The sequence below is a fragment of the Hibiscus syriacus genome, unplaced genomic scaffold (assembly GCF_006381635.1).
Source record: "Hibiscus syriacus cultivar Baekdansim isolate YM2019G1 unplaced genomic scaffold, ASM638163v2 tig00110418_pilon, whole genome shotgun sequence".
NCBI classification, from domain to species: domain Eukaryota; kingdom Viridiplantae; phylum Streptophyta; class Magnoliopsida; order Malvales; family Malvaceae; genus Hibiscus; species Hibiscus syriacus.
The window spans coordinates 134420-160318 of record NW_024062730.1 but is presented as its reverse complement, the minus strand read 5'-3'; the positions used below and the strand labels follow the sequence as shown (position 1 = coordinate 160318).

General features: G+C 36.7%; 1 pseudogene; it reads right to left on the bottom strand.

Moving 5' to 3' along the window:
- Positions 1 to 18992: 18992 nt before the first annotated feature.
- Positions 18993 to 24232, bottom strand: LOC120124394 (annotated as a pseudogene).
- Between the last annotated feature and the right edge of the window lie 1667 nt (positions 24233 to 25899).

The following is a 25899-nucleotide window of genomic DNA, read 5'->3' as shown; positions in this document are numbered from 1 at the left end:
TGCACAAAGAAAATTGTTTGAGGAAACCTGCTTCGGGCCATGGCTGAGAGTACAACATCCGGGTGGAGATGCTAATTTGACCCATTTGTGGCTTCAGACCATGACTAGCGATCTACCCGACACTATACAACGTGGTGAGGAAGAGATATGGTTTCATTTTCCACCGGCGTATACTTGTTTTGGGCGGAAGGAGTTCTGCTTAATCACCGGTCTACGATTCGAACACGATGATGTAGGCCGGTACACTCGTCATATCACCCGCCCATCATAGTTATCCCGGGTTTTTCCTGATGAGTCAATAGAGAAGTCGAACTTACACATCGAAGACCTGAAGAAATTGTTTAATAAGAAAGATGGTTTTACTCGGATGAATGACGTTGATGTTGTCCGAGTATGCCTTCTAGTACTTTTGTATGCCGACTTTTTAGGCAGAGAGGCCAGACAACCTATTCCTCAGGAGCTAATATTATTGGTAGAGGACCTAAATGCATGGAATCTGTTTCCGTGGGGTTCGTATATATGGAAAGCTACCTGGACTAAGTTGTCGACTGCCTTTGATGACCGCAAAAGTTTGTGTGGCGATGGGTCGAAATACACTTTGTCAGGCTTTGTTTGGGCCTTTAAGGTAAGAATTTCTATATAATGTTTTCAAAATTATAATTAATTATTTAACAATTACTAATATTTGTTATTATATTGTTTGTAGATTTGGATATTCGAGGCTTTCCCCAGCATGCAGACATATACATTAAAAACTTCAAATGATATTCCTAGGGCTATTTCCTGGAAGAGGAAACGTCTGTTGGATTGGGAAGACTTAATACCATATGCGACAATAAATAATGTAAGTTAACACAAATACTATCATATATAAACAAGTTATTAATAGTAGACGTTTAACTTTGTTTGAGTTTTTATATTTTTAGGAGGCCAACACTCCATTACAGAGACTGACACCCACGGAGGCTGAGCTTGCCACTGATTGGTGGCAAGCTAGTCAGCGTTTTTTTGATGGCACGAATGATGAGCAGCCTCCACTTCCTCCACTTCGAGAGCCATCACCTCACCCAGAGCCATCACCTGATCGACCCGACTATACACCTCTACAACGAGAGCCATCACCTGATCGACTCGACTATACACTTCTACAACGAGAGCCATCACCTATCCCGTCACATCATTGAGCTGCTTCTCCACCATCACCTCATGATAGGCGACCGGCAAAGATGCCACGACTTCTATCTCCCTGTTCTTCACCTCCACGGGATGAGTCAAGGGAGTTACGTGATGAGGTCAATGCCTTGAGTGAGGAGATCGGTACTCTACGCGATAACGATGGTGCATGGCGTGAGGAGGTGTCTACTTTACGTGGTGAGGTTGCCGCTCTACGTGAGATGGTAGTATCATTGCAGAATGAGGTTTATACTCTACGCAACGAGGTAAGTTTAAGATTTTCCATATTTAACTTGATGATAAATATCATGTCTGTTTATTTACTGATTTTTGTATTTAATTATTTAGCGGCCCGACTCGCCTGTCACCCCGATAAGCTTCTATCAGACGGCGTGCACGTGCTATTAAGTCTCCGTACACCCCAATAGTGCGAAAACACCGCAAGAAGAAGCCCGACTCGCCTGTCATCCCTCTAGAGTCTACTCCTATCGTTGAAGAGACCCCTATCATTCCTCGAGAGTCCCCTCTCACCGTTCAAGAGGCCACTGTCATCGTTGAAGAGGTCCCTCCCACCATTCAAGAGCCCGATTCACATGGCGTCATATGTAAGATTCTTGAGAAACCCTCTGACGTGCCGGACATGATGGATAAGAGTTGGCTCTCGTATGAGTTACCGGCCAGTACCATTCCGGTATCTGAAGTGGAAAGGAGACAACTACCGGACACAATTCTGGATAACACCCTTTGGGCTAAGACCGCAGTTGATTTTTATCTACATGAGCGGAGCCAGGGGTGTTTCACTGACATATGCAAGCTCAACGATGATATCTATTTGTTGCTTGATCGGTCTTGGTGGGGCGTATTATTAGAGGTCGAAGACAATGGCTATTTCGATGGATGGGTAAGTCTTATATTTTTCTTATGTTTCAATTTGATTATTTTTTTTAAATTTATGTAAGTCACTAATATATGTCTTTTTTTGTAAAACAGCATATCGATGCGTGGGTGTCACGTCTTCTAATAATTAGAAAACTTAAGGAAAATAAAAAAAAATACACGATATACAATTATGCCGACATCTTTTAACGCCGTTCACTTGAAGAATCAACGAGATGAATCATTTGCGTTGGGCAATGGACAAGCTAAACTTTATCATGCATGGTGGGAGGTCGATAAGGTTAGTATTTATTTTAGATTGAGTTTAAAGGTATTCATAAATAAGTGCGCAAATGAATGAATTATTACTTATGATTGCAGGTGTTTATCCTTGTTTTGTAACGTAAACATTGGCTTCTTGTCGAGCTTCAGCTCCCATCCCTTAAGGCAATAGTATATGACAGCATGATAAATTATATATCATTGGCTGATTTAAGAGATATTATTAAGGGATGGAGCTCTCATTTGGCTAAATTCTTGGATGCGATAAATTATTGGACTCGTTCTGGAAACAAGAAGCCAAAGAAGCTCAATATTACAGTTAGCAGAGACGAGACCGCACCACAACAAACGGAAGGAGTCAGAGGGGATTGTGGTCCTCTCGTATGCTTGGCGTTGGAGCGTTTGATCACAGGAAGTATAAAGTATCTACCTCCCACCGATAGAGATAGAGCTGCAGTAGGCTTGTGGTTTCGGCATTATATGGCTAGATCGATATATACGAGACGCTGCCTACCTGCATCCGCGGTATAAAAATGTCCATAAACAATTGGTAAGTTTATAGGTTTTTGGTTTGAAAATGTTTGGTTAAGTACCTAGAATTCAATAATTTGTTGTTTGTAGGTTTTAGATGTGTAGAAAGTGTTGTTTGAGCAAATGTTTGGTTTCTGTAGGTTAATCTCAGAAGTGAGCTGCGTGAAAATGATGTATGGCTGCAAAAGTTGATTCAATAGTAGATGAGGAAATAAGAATTATTGCTTATTTTTTGATTGTTTAATTGATTTGTAAAAGATGGTTTGTAAAAGTTGATTTGTTTAATTGATGTGAACATAATTCTTATTTGTGCTTGTTTAATTGATTGAAATGTAATGGTTGATTTTGTTGATTTCAATCTGCATTATGTTGAAGGCAAAAATGACTATCGCAATGTGAAATGAAAATCGCAACGAGAGAATCGCAATGCGAAATGAAAATCGCAACGAGAGAATCGCAATGCGAAACTAAAATCGCAACGCGAAACTAAATTCGTGTTGCGATTTTCATTTCGCTTTGCGATTCCCTCGTTGCGATTTTCATTTCGCATTGCGATTCTCTCGTTGCGATCTTCATTTCGCATTACGATAGTCATTTCTGCGTTGCGATTTTAGTTTCGCGTTACGATTTTCATTTCGCATTGCGATTTTTATTTCCGCGTTGAGATAGACATTAAGATAATTGCGAACGTCATTTCCGTGTTGCGATAGTCAAATGAATGCCTAATAAGTGATAACAACTGAACAAATCATAGCAATTTTCAAACTCAAGTTACTAATACATGCCTAACTGAAAATGTTAAAAGTTCACACATAAAATACACATAATACAACGTTTGCATTTAAAAATCACCTAAATTAACAGTCCCAAAAGGTGAAGCCGGTTGTGATTGGGATTTTAAAGATGATTGCGATTTTGATTGCCTTTTGCTTGACACCATATGAGCTTTGGATTTTGATGAGGATCCATATTTTGGTAGAGGAAAAGATGATTGTGATGGCACTGGTGATCCACATGTCAACCTTGTATGACCACTTTCCTTGCACCGACTACATGTCGATCTCTTCTTCTCTTCACCCTTAGACGGTTTACGATCGTGACTTTTTGGTCGGCCAGGTGGCCTTTTGTCCATGGCTGGTGGCAAAACTGTTTGTAAGTCATCTGGTATGTCCCACTCAGAATGATGTGGACATGGGTAGACAATCTCAGTATAAGTATGTCGATATACTTCTGTAGTGTAGCAATCCATAGCGTATGCGCTTGAATCATCTTGGTTTAGATGAAGAGAAACTTTTATAACATGGCCACACGGATAACCAGATATTTGTCATTTCATACAACTACACGTCTTTGCATTTAGATCGACAAGGCCATTTAAGTTATTATCCAGTACTTCAAACAAAGTGTTTGAACATGGTTCAACTCTCCATGACGTTGACTTCAGAACACGTTTCGTTATCTTTTTTTCTGTCCATGGTGTAACACGATGTTTCAATGTTCCTATAAATTTAAATAAATAATACTTAGTAAAATATATGATAAGTTACGAATTTAAAGAAATAATATATGCATGGTTTCTTTTCTTGTAGTACCACTGTTGAATAGAGGCTCAAAAAAACTTCATTAACATAGTAATGGGTAATTTCCGGGAATGACGACTTAGAGCGTTGATTGATTCTGCACTATTAGACGTCGTGAAACCATATCTTACTCCAAGTTGATGTACTCTTGACCATCTTTCAAACCCGAAATCTTCTAGTGTTTGAGCACACTGAGGCAAAACACGTCTTAAACAGTTTATATGCTTATTAAAATCCACTTCCCGATAAGCTTTTACAGCCTTCCAGTATGTTCATTTGTGATTTTTTATACCAGCATACCTTGATTTTATATTTCTGTACAAATGAACACCACAAAGTCCATGAAAAGCATCTGGGAAACACCTTCTAACAGTGTTGTCAATTGAGTTTGCCCTATCGGATATGATTGTCAGATTGCTAATAGGACCTATGCAATCCCTAAGATGCCCCATAAACCATGTCCATGAATCAGAGGTTTCAGATTTGTCAACCCCGTAAGCTATTGGCAGTATCCCATTGTTAGCATCCATGGCTACTGCTAATAAGTTTACTCCAAGGTATAGACCTTTTAAATGTGCTCCGTCAACTATAATAACTGGGCGCATGCAATTAATAAACGAACGAATCTACAAAATCATATACACAAGAAATATAATCATTTAAATGTGAAATGCATGTAACTAACAAAAATGAGTCAACAAAATTATATTGATTTACTAACCGCAGCACCAATGGCGATAAACAGTAACTCAAAGCGTCCATCTCTATCTGTTTTGATATGAGTTACCGACCCAGGATTTTTCAGCTTTAAATTGTGACAATAAGTCGGCAGTTGGGCAAACGATGCTTCTGGCGACCCCCTCAACAATTCCAAGGCATAACATTTGGCTCTCCAAGCTTGAGAATATGAGATACTAATCTTGAACCGAGCATTCATGTCAGTCATAATTTCATGTCCCCGATATACCCTACCATTCAAAAACATTAACTCAGCCAGAAAACCACCCAACACCTTTTTGTTTGCCTGTCTATGGTGAGGAAAAACTTGGGTTCTTGAACATGTATGTTTATCAATAAAAGTCCTAACTTGAAACATTTCGCAATCTTTTATCCTCTTTGCAATCATACGCCACATACAGTTTTTGTCAATCATACACCTTGTTTCAAAATGATCTTTGCTTGATTTGTTAACTTTTAGTTGATAGCCATCTTCCACACATTTCGTATACAAATCTATCTTCAAGTCTTCCTTTGTATCAAAACAATCATCTTTCTTGATACGAATAATTTTTGTGTAACAATCAACTGCTATCTTTACCAACTCTTCTTCCGGTATCTGAAGTAATTCTGGCATATTCCAGTTATACTCCCGTGGCATTTTCTTCGGGGACTTTTCTTTGGGGATTTCTTCTTCTTATTTTTCTTCTTCAGTGTTATATGAATTACAGAATGGATGTTCAACATGTTCATTTACAGTCGTAACTTCCTCCTCATTATCATCAACAACATCTTCCTCGGCAACGGTTGTTTCATCATCAAAATTCAGGTATTGACCAATATCAAAATCATTACAGGAAGGGTCTGTTTCTTCTTCTGAAAAATCATCAAAATCTGAGTATTGACCAAGATCAAAGTCCGGGTATTGACCAAGATCAAATTTCGAATACTGACTAGTACTCACAATTTTTTTTATTGGCTCATCATCGTCTAACTGGTCAATACGAAAACCGGAATTTGGTGCTGAAAGTTGATTGGGATTTGGATTAGGGAAAGGTTGTGGGTTTTGAGATTGTGTTTGGTATTGGAAATGTGTTGAAACAATATTTGCTTGGTGATGAAATTGTGGTGGAATAATTAAATTTTGAGCACCATAAACTGGGGTTGAAAAACTTAGTTGATTACTACCCGCTACTGACCCAACTTCACTACTTCTAGGTTCAACAACATACAATGTAACATCATCACTTGAAACACTAATATAAGAAATGAATCGTTCAACATCTTCATTATCGGTTAACAAATAAACTTTACCATTTCTCTGATAAGATAGCCTAAATCCACTTAGGGGCTCTAAATTCAATTTATTTGCAACACGTAACATTAGAGTTTCATAAGTTAACTTTTTTAATGACAGTTTTAGTTGAAGATTCATGGGTAAAGGCATATATTGTAAAACACCATGAATATTCTCCCATGACCCTCCAAAACACAAATCTATCCAAACATGATCAACATTAGATGATTTCATTATTGTAAATTAATTTACTAAACAAACGAGCTGCGAAACTAAAACCTGTTGCCGGATGGGGAAGGATGTCGTTGGATATAGGAACGGATATCGCCGGAGAGAGTGATAGATGGAGATGGAATGAGTTGCGATTTAGGGATTTAGGTTATGAGTTGTTGCTGCTGCGTAGTTATATACCCAAAACATTTGTGTTGCGAAATTAAAACATGTTGCGAATTCAGAAATCGAGTTGCGAATTTGAAATTCAGTATTACGATAGTCAGAATCTCGTTGTGATTTACTGAATCGCAACGCGATTACGTAAATCGCAATGTGATTACGTAATCGCGTTGCGATTTACGTATTCGCATTGCGATTTACGTATTCGCATTGCGAATTAGGAAAATTGCAACGCGAATTTGGGAAATCGCAATGCGATAGTCATAATCGCGTTGCGAATCTGGAAACTGATTTGCGATACCGGAGATCGCGTTGCGAATTATCGATCGCATTGCGATTTAGTTGGTCATTTTGCCAAATCCAAAAAAAGTTGGTTAAAATCATATATTATAAGGCATTTTTGGTCACTGAGGTTATTTTCTCTATAACAAAATACAATTACATGCCCCCTATCACATGTACCATATTCAACAAGCAACGCCAGAAGAACTCCCTTACTGATGTCGATAGATGCACCGGTACGATTCTTTTAACCTGACAAGGTGAGTAACAGAGTGAGCTTTGGAAAGCTCAATAATACAGTACTACCAGTTGATGCTACATGTCATGCAGATAATATATAGGCATAATTTTTTTTATTGGTTCAAACATCTTAAAATCTTTATGTTGATCAGAGATCATACTAATATTTCAGGTAGCAACAGACAGTAAGCTTTCAGTTCAGATGGAAATATTTCGGATGACTAAGTTCAGGAGATCATGATGGTTATCTAGTGTGTTCTCGTAAAATATTTAAAACAATTATGTTTTCTTTAAAAATCAGTACAGATCACAATCATTAAAACATAATAGGAGTTTTTAATTTAAAACTCTGAATTGTCCTCTAACCGAACGCCATGTGCAGATCCCCAGAACTGCACAACCTAAGGGAGTACCTTGGGGCCTGCGAGCCTACCCAAGAATATTCTCGAGGCCACAAAGGCCTACCCAAGAAAAATCTCAGGGTCACAGAGCCTACCCAAGGGTCGCCTTAGGTCTATAAGGAATTACCAGTCAGTGCAGAACCTATGAAAGGAATTAACCACATCGACTGAACCTGCCAGAGTCTTCATACCGGAACCCAGAGTGCCCCGAATAAAATAATTTCCTTCAGTAACGGAGATATCAGAAATCAAAGCAGAAATCAGAACAAAATTCATAGTAGAAATCAGAACAAAATTCAGAGCAAAAATCAGATAAAATATTCATATGATCAGGGAACACACTAGAGATTACGGATATGGTTTGGAGATACTGGATAATCTTATCGGACATAGAAACATGGATCTTTAGTATACTGATAGAATGTCTGAAATTAAAATCATTACCGAAAGAGTTTATTAACTAATGAGAACATTGATTATTCAGAACGTGACTTATCAAGATCATTTAGTATTCGGAAAGTTTTCGGAGACACAAGTATTCAGAAAGTTTTTCAGAATCCTTTGCATATGAGTTACTTGTTTTTCATATATGACCAGAGTGATTTGAGCTGATAAAGGAGAACGAAGATTCAGAACATTTACTATCTATGTTGATAGGGAAGCGGTGGTGGGTTGATGAACGTTGCTCTTGTTGAAGAATCAAACCTAGAAAGCTCTAGACTCGATAAAGAACAATGAGGAATGAATAGAGAAGGTGGCGACAATAGCTAGGGTTCTTTTAGGGTTTCTTTGAGGTGCTGAAAACAAGGTAAGAAACAATATTAAAACAAGATAAACAAAAGATAAAGAAATTGAAAATAAAATAAGATAACCAAGAAATCAAAAGATCTCCCTTATGAAGGTGAACGGTAAAGATGATGATGGTAAGGACGGATTTGTGGAAAATAGATGGATAAGTGTCCTATCAAGCCCTCCTAGTCGCAATGAAAAGGAAAACACGATAATATGGCTCTAACCAACCCTCCTAGTCGTGATGAAAAGGCAAATTGGAGTGTGAAGATTAATCTCCCTCACAAAAACTTGAAAGAACTCAAGGAGAAGAAGCTTCGAAGGCACAAGCCAATCAGCACTTGCAAAAACGAACTCTTGTTGTATTATTAATCAAAGAAATCTTGAATTACAAAGTTTAATGAAGCCTCCTTTATATAGGGGCTGAGTTCTAAAGGTCCTAAATAACTAATGAATAAATATAATAAACTAAACATATCTTAACTCTAATTCCTAATAAAATAATAATAACTAAAGATAATATTTTTAACCCAACCTTAATTCCTAATAAATAATAAATCTAATCCTAAAAGATAATGCATCATCCTATATTAAGTTATATTACAATAATCAATAAAATATTGAAAATTCGTAATATTTACAATATTTCGTATTAATCCCGTATAGGATTTTATGCATGCACCGTCTTCAGTAAAATAGCCATATCTTGAGTTCCCGATATCGGATTGATGCGATTAAAAAAACCGTTAGAAAGATAAGAGATAGAAGGTCGTATATCCAGAAGACATCTTGACTAAATAAGATCAGGATCCCATTAAAAAAGTCGTCGTAAGTCTGCTTCTGTTCTGATCTTCTTTTCCAATGCTTGGACGAGTGGATCATTTGGAAGAGTTATTACTTCTTCCTTTGATGTGAGCCTTGTGATGTATGTATCATCCTCCCTTTCTTCAAAAATATTTGACCTCGAATCTGAAACATTAAAGGGAGCAACATTAGAATCGTTTAATGATTCATTCACATTATACTTACCGAATAGATATGCTTTGAATCTTCGAGACTTTGTTCTTCTAATAGGTTCGAGTAGAAACATTAGTCCAAAGAAGCATGTATTATGGACTCTGGTGCATGTATCATTCCCCCACTCCTCAAAAGGATTCGTCCTCGAATCTAAAAATCCAAAAAAAAAGAGATTTAGATGTGTTGAAAGAAAAACTTGTGAAACATTTACTAGGATCAATGTGATGTGTCTTTATGCGTTTTAGTCGAGGTTTCTTCTTTGTAGGAACTGATTTCTTGAAGTCTTGAAATCCTCTTTTGCATACAAGTCTTGTAATCTGATGTTTTGGTTGAAATTCAACATGACGCCGACCACTGTTGGCTTTATGTATGATTATTTCGGATAATTTCTCCATGGTTTTATTTGTGTGTGGCGAGAATGAGTGTTTAAAACCATGTCAACTGGTTTTGTTAAAGTAATCCCTTAAGTCTCCTAAGTGGGGTTCATGAATTAATGATTCCCGGGAGGAGCTTTGTGGACTGTAGAACCTGTTTAGTTGGCAAGGAAACTCATATACAAGATAAAGCTCATTAAAAGCACTTTTAAAAGTATGGGTAGAAATATTAAAAATATCCGAGTTATCGTGATATAAATCTTTGATATGTTCAATTCTCGGAATAGTAGTATGAGTTTGATAGGTAAGAGTATACCTTCATGGTAGTGTATCGTCTACTGTGTTTTGCTTACCTCGGTATGTTACGCACTTAAAGGAGTTGTGTTTAGTATGGATGACAACTTCACGAGCCTTACCTTTGGACTCTCGTAAATCATGACTCTTCATTGATATAGCATAGTGATTAGGGCTTTCAGGTGGTAACCCATCAGGAGGGTCACCTAGCACTATTCGATAACTCTTGGCGATAGAAGATGGTGTGGGCCAATCTCGTGTTGCTTTTACTTTCTCATCATTTACATGGATTCCCTGTGCATGAACTATAAAGCATGTGGAGTTGTTCAAGTCATGTTTCGTCATTAAGATGACGTTACGACTAAGGCTTTCATGGATGTAGCCTTTTTGTAACAAATTTAACTCTTTGGTTTCTTCGAGATTGTATGTTTGACAAGGTATGATGGAACCTTGAATTAGATTGGTTTGGTTCTGTTTTCCTTTTTCCAGTGGTAATCCTTCAGGTGGATCACCTAATTCTTCTTGAAAATCCTGTAACAAAGATGAAAACACACTAGGCAAATCCTTGTTAATGTTAGAAATCGAAACAATTGATTCTCTAAAGCGAACAAGGATGGAAGGTTGTTTGTAAAGAAGGTTCTCTCTCAATTCTTTTGTGCTCACACATAGATTTTAAGTCACTCTTTTCTTCTCACAATTAGGTTCACTCACCTCCCATGGGTCATTATTCTTTTGGCTTTTGTAACTAGTGACCTCTTTTTCTTTTGCCTCTTTCTCAGCTTTTTATTTTTTTGCTTTCCCTACCTCCTCACAAATTATCATTTGATCTTTAGGGGCTGAAAGTGTGTCATTCTTTACTGGTCGCTCTTTCTCCTTGTCAAGTTTGTCATCTCTTAGCTTTTTAAGAGAAGATGGAGCAGAAGACGAGGAAGGATTTGAAGGATTACCTTGGTAAGAGGATGAAGTACCTTGGTAATGTTCTCGGAATCTCCTTTGGATTTGTACTTCGATTGTCATTGCTTTCTTTAGTGTATCTTCAAGGTTTCGTACCCATGGAGGTCAAGAAGATCAGTGATGTTTGAGTTCAAGCCGACGACGAATCTTGACACGGTGACCTCTTCTTTTTTGGTTATGTTAGCCCTATTGAGTAAGGACTGCATCTCTTTGTAGTAGTCTTCAACTGAACTTCTACCTTGTTGAAGTCGGTGTAGTCGTAGTTTAACTTCTCGTGTATAATGTGTTGGTAGGAATCGCTTCCTTATGGTTTGTTTGAGGTCGGTCCAAGAAGTGATTGTTGGAATTTGGAATTTCTGGATCTTTTTCCTTGTTTGCATCCACCAAGTTCGAGCATATCCTTCGAATTGCATGGTGATGAGGGGAACTTGTTTAGCTTGGGGGTAGTCATGGTATGCGAATATGAGATCAACTTTTCCTTCTCAATCGATGTACATGTTCGGATCATTGTCTCCTTTGAAAGACAGGATCATGAACTTTGGTTTTGCAAAGAGTTTGAGTGCTTGGAAACGTGGTTGTTCTCGCCTGGGTACCAAAAGTTCAGCATTGTTTAGTCTTGGATTATGGTTTGGTAGATCCAGTTATGGTTCTTGTCATTCTCTCACGGTATTGGTAAGTTCATCAAATCTTTCAACTTGAGTCGTGAGTCGTGCAAGTGTGGCTAAGATAGCCGTAAGTGTCTTGTTGTTATTGTCACACATCCTGAAATCATAACACTCGAAAGAAAATTTTAAAGTAAAATAAAAATAAAAGAAAGAAAATTCAACAAAGCAAGAAACCTCACAAGTCACTCCAAGAAAGTAACACAACGAGAGGCAAGTAAGCCGATCTTGTACTCTTTAAAACTGACTTTACCAAGTAGTCTTTCACAGTTCGTATCGGAGTTTGATTACTAGCAAAGGCGATAAGAAAAACCTAAAAGCTCTAAGAGGCCAAACAAAGGTTAGACTCCAAGAGAACGAGAATGCAAAGAAGGAAGAAGTATGCAAACTCTTTAGTCCTACTAACACAAGGAAGATAATGTGTTAGATAATGCAAAAGAACAATAACAGGGAAAAACAAAAGAACCTCAAGCACTAAGAGTCAAAGAAAAAAAGGACCAAACCAGAAAACCTAGAAAACGCTGGATCAACTTTAGCAACGTTTTTGAGGGGGTTACCGGTATCCAAAAATTATGGAAAAATTATTGAATGTCTTTAGATGCGTCAAGAAATCACATGTAAAATTTCAGAACCAAATATCTTCAGTAGTATCCAGTATACTCTGTTGAACGGTGAGTCCTCAAACAATCTATTTTTCTTGATCACTTTGTTCGAAGTTGTTCTTGATCTCCAAAAATTCTGATTTTTTGTGTGAATGATCTCCAATATATGGAGTTTCAATCTGGAAATTTTCACCACAAAATTCCTCCTTTATAATTTTCAAGAAATTCGACAATATTCTAGACTGAATCTGCCGATAAAACTTGAATGATGTATTTGAAGGATCTAATGAACTCTGATCGAAGTAAATTTTGGACTGGAGATTAAAATTAAGATGAATATGATATCTGGGGAAAATCAGTCATAAATACCTTCGTTTGCAATTTTTTTGAAATTTTGGCTTTTTTGGCTTTTTTTATTTTTTTATTTTTTTAAAATAGCAAACTAACAAGAAGGATTTGAATCTAAATTAAAATTAAATAAAGAATAACCTGAAATGATGAATCTTCTCTGAACTAGCTCCGTTAGGGTACCTTGACGGTGTTGTGTGCAAGAACAAACAAGATTGCTTGCTTCTTTCCAAGAATCGGCCCAACTCTTATACCAATTGATAGGGAAGCGGTGGCGGGTTGATGAACGTTGCTCTTGTTAAAGAATCAAACCTGGAAAGCTCTAGACTCGATGAAGAACAATGAGGAATGAATAGAGAATGTGGCGGTAATAGCTAGGGTTCTTTTAGGGTTTCTTTGAGGTGATGAAAACAAGGTAAGAAACAATATTAGAACAAGATAAACAAAAGATAAAGAAATTAAAAATATAATAAGATAACCAAGAAATCAAAAGATCTCCCTTATGAAGGTGAACGGTAAAGATGATGATGGTAATGATGGATTTATGGAAAATAGATGGATAAGTGTCCTATCGAGCCCTCCTAGCCACAATGAAAAGGCAAACACGATAATATGGCTCTAACCAACCCTCCTAGTCGTGATGAAAAGGCAAATTGGAGTGTGAAGATTAATCTCCCTCACAAGAACTTGAAAGAACTCAAGGAGAAGAAGCTTCGAAGGCACAATGCAATCAGCACTTGCAAAAACGAACTCTCGTTGTATTATTAATCAAAGAAATCTTGAATTACAAAGTTTAATGAAGCCTCCTTTATATAGGGGTTGAGTTCTAAAGGTCCTAAATAACTAATGAATAAAATAATAATAAACTAAACATATCTTAACTCTAATTCCTAATAAAATAATAATAACTAAAGATAATATTTTTAACCCAACCTTAATTCCTAATAAAATAATAAATCTAATCTTAAAAGATAATGCATCATCCTATATTAAGTTATATTACAAATAATCAATAAAAATATTGAAAATTCGTAATATTTACAATATTCCGTATTAATCCCGTATAGGATTTTCTGCATGCACCGTCTTCAGTAAAATAGCCATATCTTGAGTTCTCGATATCGGATTGATGCGATTCAAGAACCGTTGGAAACATAAGAGATATACGGTCATATCTCCAGAAGACATCTTGACTAAATAAGATCATGATCCCATTAAAAAAGTCTTCGTAAGTCTGCTTCTGTTCTGATCTTCTTTTCCAATGCTTGGACGAGTGGATCATTTGGAAGAGTTATTACTTCTTCCTTTGATGTGAGCCTTGTGATGCATGTATCATCGATCGATCGGATTATCAAAAAACTCGAGCTGAACCACTTTCAGAACTGATATTTGTCAACTGATCAATTCATTGCCCTTCTAGGGTATTCAATCATTCCTGGCTTAGTAATATTCTTGCGTCATTTGCATTCCAGGGGTATTTTGGTCATTTTACAGATCCATGATATTTCAATATTTTCCTTTCGTCTGATATTATCACTTAATTCAAACTTATCATCTATTTCAGTCATTTCGAACAATTCTGATAAAAGATCACCCTCGATAATTTATTCTTAAGGTATTTACTCATAACTCGAAGATTTTTTAGTCAATTACCTTCTCAAATGTTACGAACGGATTATCAAAAATTTTCTGTACCAAAGTAGTATCTTAACAAATAAATCAATAATTTATCGGGTCAGGTACGAATTCTTAGGGTACTTTCTCATTCAGAGTCAACTAGGACTATTTTTACTTCATAATGGCATTTTCGTAATTCCTTAATCAGGTGATTTTGGTTTTAAACCTTTTAACGAAATTAATGAGAATTTAATAAATCTGAGGTCATTTTCCCTTCATATTACTCATTGTATTAGACATTATTTCTTACCAGACTTCTAATTCATTTATATAATTCAATAGTCTAAACCAATTTATCACTTAAGCCATATTCGGTTCGAGTCCATCCATAATCAAACAGGCATAATAGACTAATTATATACATCCATGTATTTACTCATTATCAACATGCTCCATAAAGTATGCAAAGAGGTAGTAAAGTATTACCTCGATTTTTGTGCCATACTGATCGACCATTTAAATTCCATTCGAACGCCCTCGATATTTAATTCAACTTCCAATAATTTCTCAAATACATAATAATAGAAATTTCATTAGAAACAGAGCTTTATTGCGAAAAACTAATCGAATCGAGTGATAAATCAGTGAAAAACAACTTACCAGATTTGAATTTGGCGAAACGGACTTCGGAATCAGACTCATGATGTCGAAAAACGTCAGGATAGGTATACCCGGAAAAGTCAGTGGTCGGTCAAAGTTCTGGTTAACGGTCAACGCACGGTCAACGGGTAGGTTAATGGGTCTGGTCGGGTAGTCGGTTCGGGTCAAACGGGTCGGGTCAAAACTAGGTCAAACTGCCCCAACTGTTTCTGAAGCTCCCCCACTCGTAGGGACGGCGCGTGGGGGCGCGTGAACAGTGATATTGTGTCCGAAAAATTTCTAAAAATTATTTTATGGCATTTTGAGACACTTACCAAGCTCCGTTCAAATTTTTGAACGGTGGAGAGCTCGATTTCGAAACGTCAAAAACTTTGACTTTCTCACCCCTCCACGCGCCGGCGACGACGGAGACACCGGTGGACTCGGAACGATGCAAGGAACACGATCGACGAAAAACCAACGGAGCTTGAGTTAAAACCGACGATACTTCCGATTAAGATTTACGACAAACGATGTTGATTCACGATGAAAGGTTCAAGGGGTTTTGTTCATCGGTCGACAACGAACACGATGATGGTTTTGGTTCGTCCAACGGTGGTCGGACGGTGAAGAGATCGGAGCTCAAAGAAGGGTCAACGAGGGAGGGAAATGGGAAAATGAAATCTGAAAAAAATTGATTGCACGAGGGAGAGAGTTTATAATTCTCTCCTAAAGAAAAATGGGTAAATTCAGGATTGGGTCATTGAATTTCCTGCACATTATAAAATGATATGCTAACTTTGCGATTTTACACTTTAGTCCTCAATTTCTTCCAAAATACCACTTTAAATTTAATACTTTAAAATTCCTAAACTTTAGCCCCTAAATTGGGGTGTTACACATAAATTTTGAAATAACCCATAAACTTTGAAAATCTTCATTTCAACTCATATACCCACGCCGACCGCTGCCATTAAAGAAGCTCCACCCAACCACCCCTCCCCTCGGCGATCAAAACTCCTACGAAATCGTGATCGGTTGACGATAAATTGATGTTTTCTCTCGAAAAACCTAGGATGAAAATCGCAATCTCACACAATTCCGACAGTGAATCGACGACAACTACGGTGACATATAAGTAGGATGATGGCAAGGACTACGTTGGTCGCGGTGGTCGTGGACGAAGAGGGAACCAATGAAGGATTAAAGTTAGGATTTGGGATTTTGGAGATGTTTTATAATATAGGAAAAGTTAGGGATCTTTTTTATAAATATAATAATATTTTTAAAAAAAATAAATTTCAAAATTACCAAGTTGTGACACGTGTTACTTAATGGGGAAAACTAACGGCGTTGACGCCCGGGCACCTAAAAGGTAACGTTTGTAACGTTAGACACCTGGATAGGCCAAAAAATGTAGGCACTTATTTGACAGTAAAGATATAGTTTAGACATTTATTTAGGCATTAACCCCCTTTTTTAAAATAAAATCCATGTTCACGTACCAAATTCAGAAACATTACCCAATTCCAGTATCAGTTTAAATGAAGTGCTTAATAATTTTCTCTAACATTTGATTTTTTTTAAAAAGAAAATGACTTTTTTCAAAACTATTGGTACTCTAAACTTTGAAAACCTTCATTTTAACCCCTATACCCCTATAAACACGTTACAAATCTTTTTTTCAACTTAAGTGCTTAATAATTTTCTTTTCTTTTTTTAATTAATTTTACTTTTATTTTCACCCACGTTTGAGCCAACTGTATTCATGAGTAAGTGAAGACAAAGTAACATTTGGGCCGAGATTTAAGAATTTATTGGAATGTAATGCTTGAGATATATTCTCATATTAAACTTAACCATGACATGGGCTTGTACCATCTTCTTTAGTGGGTAAAATAGACACAATAGATCATGCTGGTAAAAAATTGATCCATTAAATCATCTCCAAAATTAATTTGAGATCCATGACAAATTCTACAATGTTGTGTAAACTCGTGACGCCCATACGATGAATTTTTCAAAATAATTTTTTTTTATTCAAACTCATCATATTGATGTGATAAGTTCTCAAAAAGATATTTTTATTAAAATATTGTCATATCAAAGTGACAAATTCCAATAAAAAATATATTTTATTGAAACTCGTCATGCGAGTCATGTTCACATGAAGAGTTCTAAGTCAGTGTAATAAATATCGTAATTCTCGAAATAAAATATTTGATACTTTATTGAAGTGAATGATTAAACCGCCTACGTTATTGGGCCGGAATTGCCTTCTTTAGTGCGCTACAATTCAAACCATTATTTGTTGATGTTGTTTTAACTGGATTTTGATTCAACATCATCATTCAATTGTTTAATCTATACTTTATACTAATAAATTCAACCCTAAACAGTCCATGGAAAGTTAGAGAACTGAAAAAGATAAAGTTCCTAATGAGGCAGCAGCACTAAATCCATGGTTTTCAGAACCAAACCGGCCGTGTTACCGGTTCACTGGTTCAACCGACGAACCGGTCAGATCGGTCGGAAGAATCGGACGACGTGATAATTAATTAATTATTTAAAAAATTAAATAAAAATACCAAAAATATTTAATAAAAAACAATTTTTATATCACAGGTCATATTCAAAGCAAGTTATAACATATATAAGTTAAAAACCATAAAATCAAATGAAACAAAATGATTCAAATCAACTACAACATAATATTTAAGGTAAAACATATTAAATAATAAATATAATTATATAACTATAATCAAAAAATAAATTTGGGGCTAAAAAAATCATAACAAACGATGTCGTTTGGTTTAATTTTAGAAAAAAAATCTCACATGGTTAAGAAATATAGAAGAGCGTCATAAAAGTCTAAAGAGTAAAAATATGAAAACAAAACAATCTCACATGGTTAAGAAATATAGAAGAGCATCATAAAAGTCTAAAGAGTAAAAATATGAAAACAAAACAATCTCACATGGTTAAGAAACATAGAAGAGCATCCCAACTGACTTCTATAAATAATAGAGGTAATTTGACATTCAAAATCATGGAGCTTTTTGGTGAGCATAGAGCGAACTATTTTTTCGCGTCAATCGAGCTCGAATTTCAGGCTTCAATCGAGCTTATAATTTTTTTTTGAGTTTGAGTCTTTTTGAGTTCAAGTTTCAATATTATATTTCGAGTTCGAGTTGAACTTGATAATTTTTAGCTCGTGAGTTTTTGAGTCGAGTTGAGCTTACTTTTAAAGTTTTCGAGTTCGAGTCGAGCTCAGCAATACTCGAATTCGACTTGTCTATCAGTTTTCAATCGGTTCACGGTCCGGTCCTGTTTGAACGATTCATAGCCGGTTCAGCGGTTCCTTCCGGATCATTAGTAGCGTTTTAACCGGTGTAAAATGAACCGATCCAGGCAATAATTCTCAGTTAATCCGGCCGGTCCGATTTTTAAAACACGGACTAAATCAACAATTAGTAGTCAAGTTGATAAGCGAAACAGCAGTGGTGGTCTGCCGAAAAATCTAGTATGATCCGAAAGGTGCACACTATAAAGGACACCCGTTATCCATTTTAAAATTAATTTTTTTAATAATCTCCATTATTATAAAATAATATTTATTTAAAATTTTTATAATTTATTGACAACTTAAATAATTAAATTATTTGAATTTATAATACCTAAGAATTCAGATAGAGAAAATACCTCCATATACATATATAAAACTCAGGTCAGTCAAGCATAAAAGCTAAACAAAGAAAAAAAGGTACATAAAGGAAGCAAGACCCTAAAAACAAAAACAACTCCCTCCTGGGAATTATTATTCTTTGTCAGTCCACTTCACCTATTCAAAGTAAAAAGTAAAAAATAAAAAATAAAAAATAAAAATTACCCCACCCCCACCACCTGTAATTCTTATCTATGAGCTCATTCCATGCCAAATATTGGCGTCTGCAACACTGAGAGACTTGGCTTTGCAGTCTGATAAGAATGCAATGGTTGTGCAATGTTCCACCTATGGTTGATGCCACTGCCATCGTTGTTTATTACGAGCGGTGTAGCGAATGGAATCGATGGAGTCGAAGTACTAACATTGTAATCACCTCTGTTGTTGATGCTCTCGGTGACTGCCGAATTCAATCCGAAATCAAAACCGAAGCCGGCCGGACTTTGTTGTACCGTTGTTGTATCCGAAGATATTGGACCAATAATCGGAATGGTCTTGCTTGATGGGAACTGCTAAGCTGCTGAGATCGGAGCCTGCAGCAGAAGAGAGACCTCGGTTGTCGTTTCCGTGACCGTGGTGATCTTAGCATCTGAACCCTTGGATTTGACGCTAAGGCCACCGATGGGAAGATTACTGTTGGGAATGTTTTTTACGTCGTACCGGCTCATGTCGAAGTTCGTCACCGCATTTAACCTCCGGAACTTGATTGCAGCGATATCATAGGCCTCAGCTGCTTCTTCTTGGGTGGCTGCAAAACAAATTCTTGAGAAAATAACATAAATCAGTTAATAAATAAATAAAAGGAAATAAGAAATCACTCACTAAATGTGCCCAGGTAGAGATCTTTGTTGCCTGCAACTCTTCCAATTCTTGCCTGCCGCCTCCCATGTTGATGATGCCTGAAATATAAGAGCAAGACATATTAAAATCTCCTTTAAAATGAATAATAATTCAGTATATATAATAAATGAAGAACCTTGTGACCCCTGTGTAGATCGAGGCACCCCTAGAAAATCCACTGCTTTTCCTGGGAAAATAAAATTTAACCAAAAAGAAAGTTCAGTCTTTGCTAATGCAAAATCATTATTTAAATTCGTCTGTATACACGGTTAACATTTACCTTCGTAGTGAAGCAACAAACTCTTGCCTGGCCATGTTCTTCATCTCTTCTAGTTCCTTCTCGTAGTTAGAAATCTGAAGAAACAGGATAAAGTTTTCGATATAAGATCGAATAAGTGAACGATGAAGTTCGAGTCGAGATCCGAGAAACGGTAGTGTTTACCAGGAAGTTTGTAGTGGTGGTCGGACCCTAGTCCTTTAGAGCTGCAAGATCATAAGCTCTTGCTGCTTTCTCTTCCTTGTCATACCCCCCTAATTATATATAAAAAAAGGGAACCAAAGTGCTTATGATGAGAATCTATGTTATCCATGCAAACCAACAGAAGTTCAATCTCTCGAGTAATTATTGTCACAGTACGTGAAAAAACCAAAAAGGAAAACGATGATGTTTAATTATAGTGTGGTTAGAACTTGAAACTCACCCAGATAAACTAAAAGGAGACAATGATGAAACGATTCGAGTATCCATCGATGGCAGTAATCATTCGTTACTCGTCGTGTAAGATGCCAACATATTAGAATCCTCAACCATTCATAATATAACATATTCTCAAAGTATTTCAAGATTGATGATATCAAGAACTTGTTATCATTTACCTTGCCTTCCTTTCCTACTTTGGCCTTCTCTTCTGCAACTATTGTCCCACAGGTGAGCTTCATATCTTCCGGTCCATCTATGTCTAATAAATCAACCCAAACCACAAAAAACGGAAACGAAAATTAATAAATTCTATAGTTGCACTTTGTATCGTATGATTTGGTTATTTACCTGGTGACTCCTCGGTAGATAGATGTACGTTGACCGAAACTATCAGTAGTTTTTCTCGGTGCCGGCTCAGCCGTCGGCACCGTCTGTTTGTTGGAAATAAAACACTCACACAAACAACTTTTATTGAAACTCAAAGAAATATTACAAGAGTACTCTCACTCAAAAACAAGAACTACAACTCACTCTTATAAGACTTTGCTTCTTCACTCACTTAGAAGCTCTTAATTTTTTTCTTGATGCTTAAAACTAAAATGGGAAGGGGTATTTGTACTACTCAAGAACAATCCTACACCACACAAATAAACTAATTTAAACCATTACAAATTCAACAAATATCTAACTCTCACCTAACTAAATTGATGTAAGCAATGACATCATTAATTAAATGATGTAAGCAATGACATCTTTAATTAAATGATGTAAGTAATGACATCAATTTAGTTTGGGTTTGGGTTTAGGCTCCCATAATGGATCAAGTTTATGATCCAACACCCTCCCTTAAACTTGATCTCGTGACCCCTAGTAGGTTCCTTAATCTTAAGAAGTCTTCGCTGGTCAGTGGCTTGGTAAAAATATCAGCAACTTGATCTTGTGACTTCACATATTCAACTTCCACATCTTTTCTTGCAACACACTCTCTTATATAGTGGTAGCGAATATCAATGTGCTTGCTTCGATCATGGAATACTGGATTCTTCGCTAAGGCAATGGCTGACTTGTTGTCGACACAAAGCTTGGTAGGCTCTTCTTGTATCAAACCAATCTCCTTCAATAGATTTCTAAGCCAAATTGCATGACAAACACATGAGGTAGCAGCAACATATTCCGCTTCACAAGTGGACAATGTGACAATCGGTTGTTTCTTTGACATCCATGTGAATGCAATATCTCCCATGAAAAATACGAATCCAGTAGTGCTCCTTCGATTATCTATGTCTCCACCCCAATCACTGTCGCTATATCCAACAAGCTTGTAATCATTAGAAACTGAATAGAACAAGCCAAAGTCAATTGTACCTTTCAGATAGCGAAGAATTCTCTTTGCGGCTTTAAAATGGGTGGTTGTTGGGGATTCCATGTAGCGACTAACCAATCCAACTGCGTGAAGAATATCGGGTCTCGTGCAAGTTAGATAGCGTAGACTTCCTACCAAACTTTTGAAGAATGTTGGATCTACACTTTCGCCTTCTTCATATTTGGTCATCTTGATCCCGTATTCTGCCGGTGTGCTTATTGGCTTACAGTTCTCCATCTGAACTTCTTCAGTATCTCCTTTGCATAGCTTTCTGTGAAATGAAAATTCCATCATTTTGTTGCTTAACTTCAATGCCAAGGTAGTACGCCATGAGCCCCATGTCTGTCATCTCGAATTCTTTCATCATCACATCCTTGAATTCATTAAACATGCTTGGGTTGCTTCCAGTTAAGATCAAATCGTCCACGTAGAGGCACACGATCAAAATATCTTCATCTTTGATCTTGATATATAGAGCATGCTCGTAGGGACATTTGTTGAAGCCATTCTTTGGAAGTACTTGTCGATTCGGCTATTCCATGCCCTTGGTGCTTGTTTTAGCCCGTAAAGAGCCTTCTTCAACTTCAACACCTTGTCTTCATGCCCTTTGACTTCATAGCCTGATGGTTGCTGAATGTAAAGTTCCTCTTCAAGAACTCCATTTAGGAAGGCGGACTTTACATCCATCTGTTGTATCTTCCACTTGTTTTGAGCTGCCAAAGAAATGATTAGTCTGATAGTCTCCAATCGAGCAACAGGAGCAAATACCTCATCATAGTCAATTCCAGCCTTTTGACTATAGCCTTTAGCAACTAGCCTCGCCTTGTGCCTTTCAATCTCTCCTTTGGCGTTTTGCTTTGTTTTGTACACCCATTTGACACCTATCGCCTTATGTCCCTTGGGAAGTGAGGTAAGTTCCCATGTGTCATTCTTCTCGATGGCCTTGATTTCTTCGTCCATCGCATCTCTCCATTTCTTTTCTTGTACCGCTTCTTGAAAGCTCACTGGTTCACAATCGGCAAACAGACAAAATAATGTAAGATTATCTTGTCGTTCAGTTACCTCATAGAGATCTCTAAGGCTTCTTGTGCGTTGCACAACTCTTTCACTTTGACTCCCACTTGACGATGATGAAGGTGATGAGTCTCCTTGAGTGGTTGATGTTGGTGAAGTGGGTGGAGTTGCAAGCTCTTGTTGAGATTCATCTAGTTGCTCCCTCATTGTCTGCTCATCTTCTTCAAACTGAGGAAAGAAATTGAAGTCATCTGTATGAGAGTTAAAATCCCATTCTCCTTCTTCGTTGAAGACCACATCTCGACTAATCACAAACTTCTTATTGTCTGGATTGTACAACTTGTAGCCCTTCGAATTAGCATCATAGCCGATGAAGATAAAACTCTCGCTTTTATCATCAAGCTTCGTTCTTCTCTCGTCTGGTACGTGAACATGGGCTATACTTCCAAAGGTTCTCAAGTGGGGAAAGACACCGCAAGAGGCATGGAGTGGAAGTGTCGGAACTTGGAATGGTGCCATACCATTTGCCATATCTCTCAATATAATGAGATTTTGTAAAATCCGATTGCACGGATGAATCCGGAACGATGAAAAAAAAACTTTGGAGGGACTTGGACAACTCGGTCAAGGGCTCCAACTCGGCTGAATCGGCTCAACTCGGTGAGTCAACTCGATTTTCTGGCAGCAGTCTTCCGGCGGTGCGTGGCGGTGCGTCAGAACTCAGATTGAGAAAATTCTGGCGGCGTCGTATTCCTCTCGTCGAGACCTTCGATCTTTCCAACTCGCTCTGATGCCACTTTGTTGGAAATAAAACACTCACACAAACAACTTTTATTGAAACTCAAAGAAATATTACAAGAGTACTCTCACTCAAAAACAAGAACTACAACTCACTCTTATAAGACTTTGCTTCTTCACTCACTTAGAAGCTCTTAATTTTTTTCTTGATGCTTAAAACTAAAATGGGAAGGGGTATTTGTACTACTCAAGAACAATCCTACACCACACAAATAAACTAATTTAAACCATTACAAATTCAACAAATATCTAACTCTCACCTAACTAAATTGATGTAAGCAATGACATCATTAATTAAATGATGTAAGCAATGACATCTTTAATTAAATGATGTAAGTAATGACATCAATTTAGTTTGGGTTTGGGTTTAGGCTCCCATAATGGATCAAGTTTATGATCCAACACTGTTGTGGTTTATTTTGAGATGAAAACCCTCGAAGGAAGCTAGCAGCTATGGCTTTAAGCTCGGAGTCATATATCTCGTTGTTGGAGACAGTCACGGCCACGGGTGCAGTACCAGCGCCGGATACGGTGGAAGAACCGCAAAGAAAATCCTCGAGCCTCGGGCCTTTATCGAACACGGTCGTGCCTGTGCCTGCACCTGCACCTTGATGTTCTTCAAAGTTGGAAAGATAGAAAGCCAGCCAATTCTGAGTAGAAAAAGAATCGGTGTTGTTGTACTTGTGGTTCCCCATGTTCATATCCATAAAAAAATAAAACTTGGGGTTAGCTTAACCATACGGTGCCTGGTGAAGATGGAACAAACTACTGAGAGAAAGAGAATGAAGAGAGAAGTGAGAGGAACATGACACATATATAGGTGTTTTTGAATGAGATTGAGATTAATTAAAGCTAAAAAAACATGAAAATTATAATTTTACCTTATATATTTAGAGATAATTTTACCACATGAAAATTCAGATTTTATCTCAAAAATTTCGGTTGAATTCAACTAGGGTGGAAAGCCTATATTTTTCGGTCGGGTGGACCGATATTCTGACCCGACCCATGCCATCCCTAAACGTAACGCTCCAATCCTTTTCCTTTGATTTGTTGGGTCATAGTAACGGTCCAACTCGTTTTCTTTGGTTTGTTTGGTAATAGCAACGTTCCAATGAAGCGGTTTGTTTGGTAATAGTAACGCTCCAATTCTGGTTTTTGGGACGTGACAGCAAGGAATATTTTAATATGACCCTTACACTATTAATTTGTTACATATTTTTACGGAGTCGTTAACTCTCGTTTCATATATGATATGAAATGTTTACAACTAAGGTTAAATTTTAATATGACCCTTGAACTATAAATAAAATGTCAATTTAGTCAAAATGTTAAATGATAACGACATATATAATGACTGCACAATAAAATAGACAACTAAAATTTTACGTGGAAAATCATTTTAAAAAAATTATGAGTAGAAAAAGAGAGTTTTTACCAATATAAAAAATAGAAGAATAAAATAGGAATCCACATGAACAACTTGACATCTAACCCTAATATTCAATATCTTCTTTTATAGGCAATAACATGATTACAGATGAAATTTGCATAGCAAGAAATTTACCCTAACTATGTTTCTTACTCTCAATCAATAAAAAATAGAGTAGACTTTAAAATTTCAATCAAATTAGTTTTCTTTCACCCCAATTAATTCGAGTCAAATAGATTTCGAGTCAAATTCTAATAATCTCCACCTTGATTCTAAAAATTCAGTTTGAAACAATTCCAAATTTGATGAAACACCCAATTTAGCAAAAATCAATTCTTCATATCAACAAATAGATTTTCCATCTCGAGAATATATTCTTGACCTCTTTCACAAAATCACTTAACAAGGTATTATTCATCAATGATTGTCAATTGAATTCAAGTCTTGCCCAAACCTAGATTTAGAGTTTTACAATGGTAAGATCATCACAAGTGTCATTTTTTCTTACAACTGTATCATTATAATTCGTTATATTCACGAAATTGAATCATATTATGTTTCTTAATATTATTATATATATGACTATTTTGTTATATAAGAAATCATATTATGCTTGATTCAATTAAGATATTTTCTCTAGTAACTCTATTATTGAACACAAACGAGGAAACAACAGATGCACCATCTAAAATTGTTGAATATTGCATAATATAAAATCAACAATCTTTCCATGTCCTTTTAGAATGAAAGATTATTCACAAATTTTCATAGCTCCACCTTCATTGGAGAATTTGTACCTTTCATTGGAGAATTTGTACCCATTTGAATTTAGAGTATCTAACGAAATTAGATTCCTTTCAAATTTGTCCTAACTTGAATATGGTGTTGTGATCTACTATCGGGATTTCACACTTCAAGGAAGTTATTATTGTGATAAAGACAAACAACCTAGATGCCCTA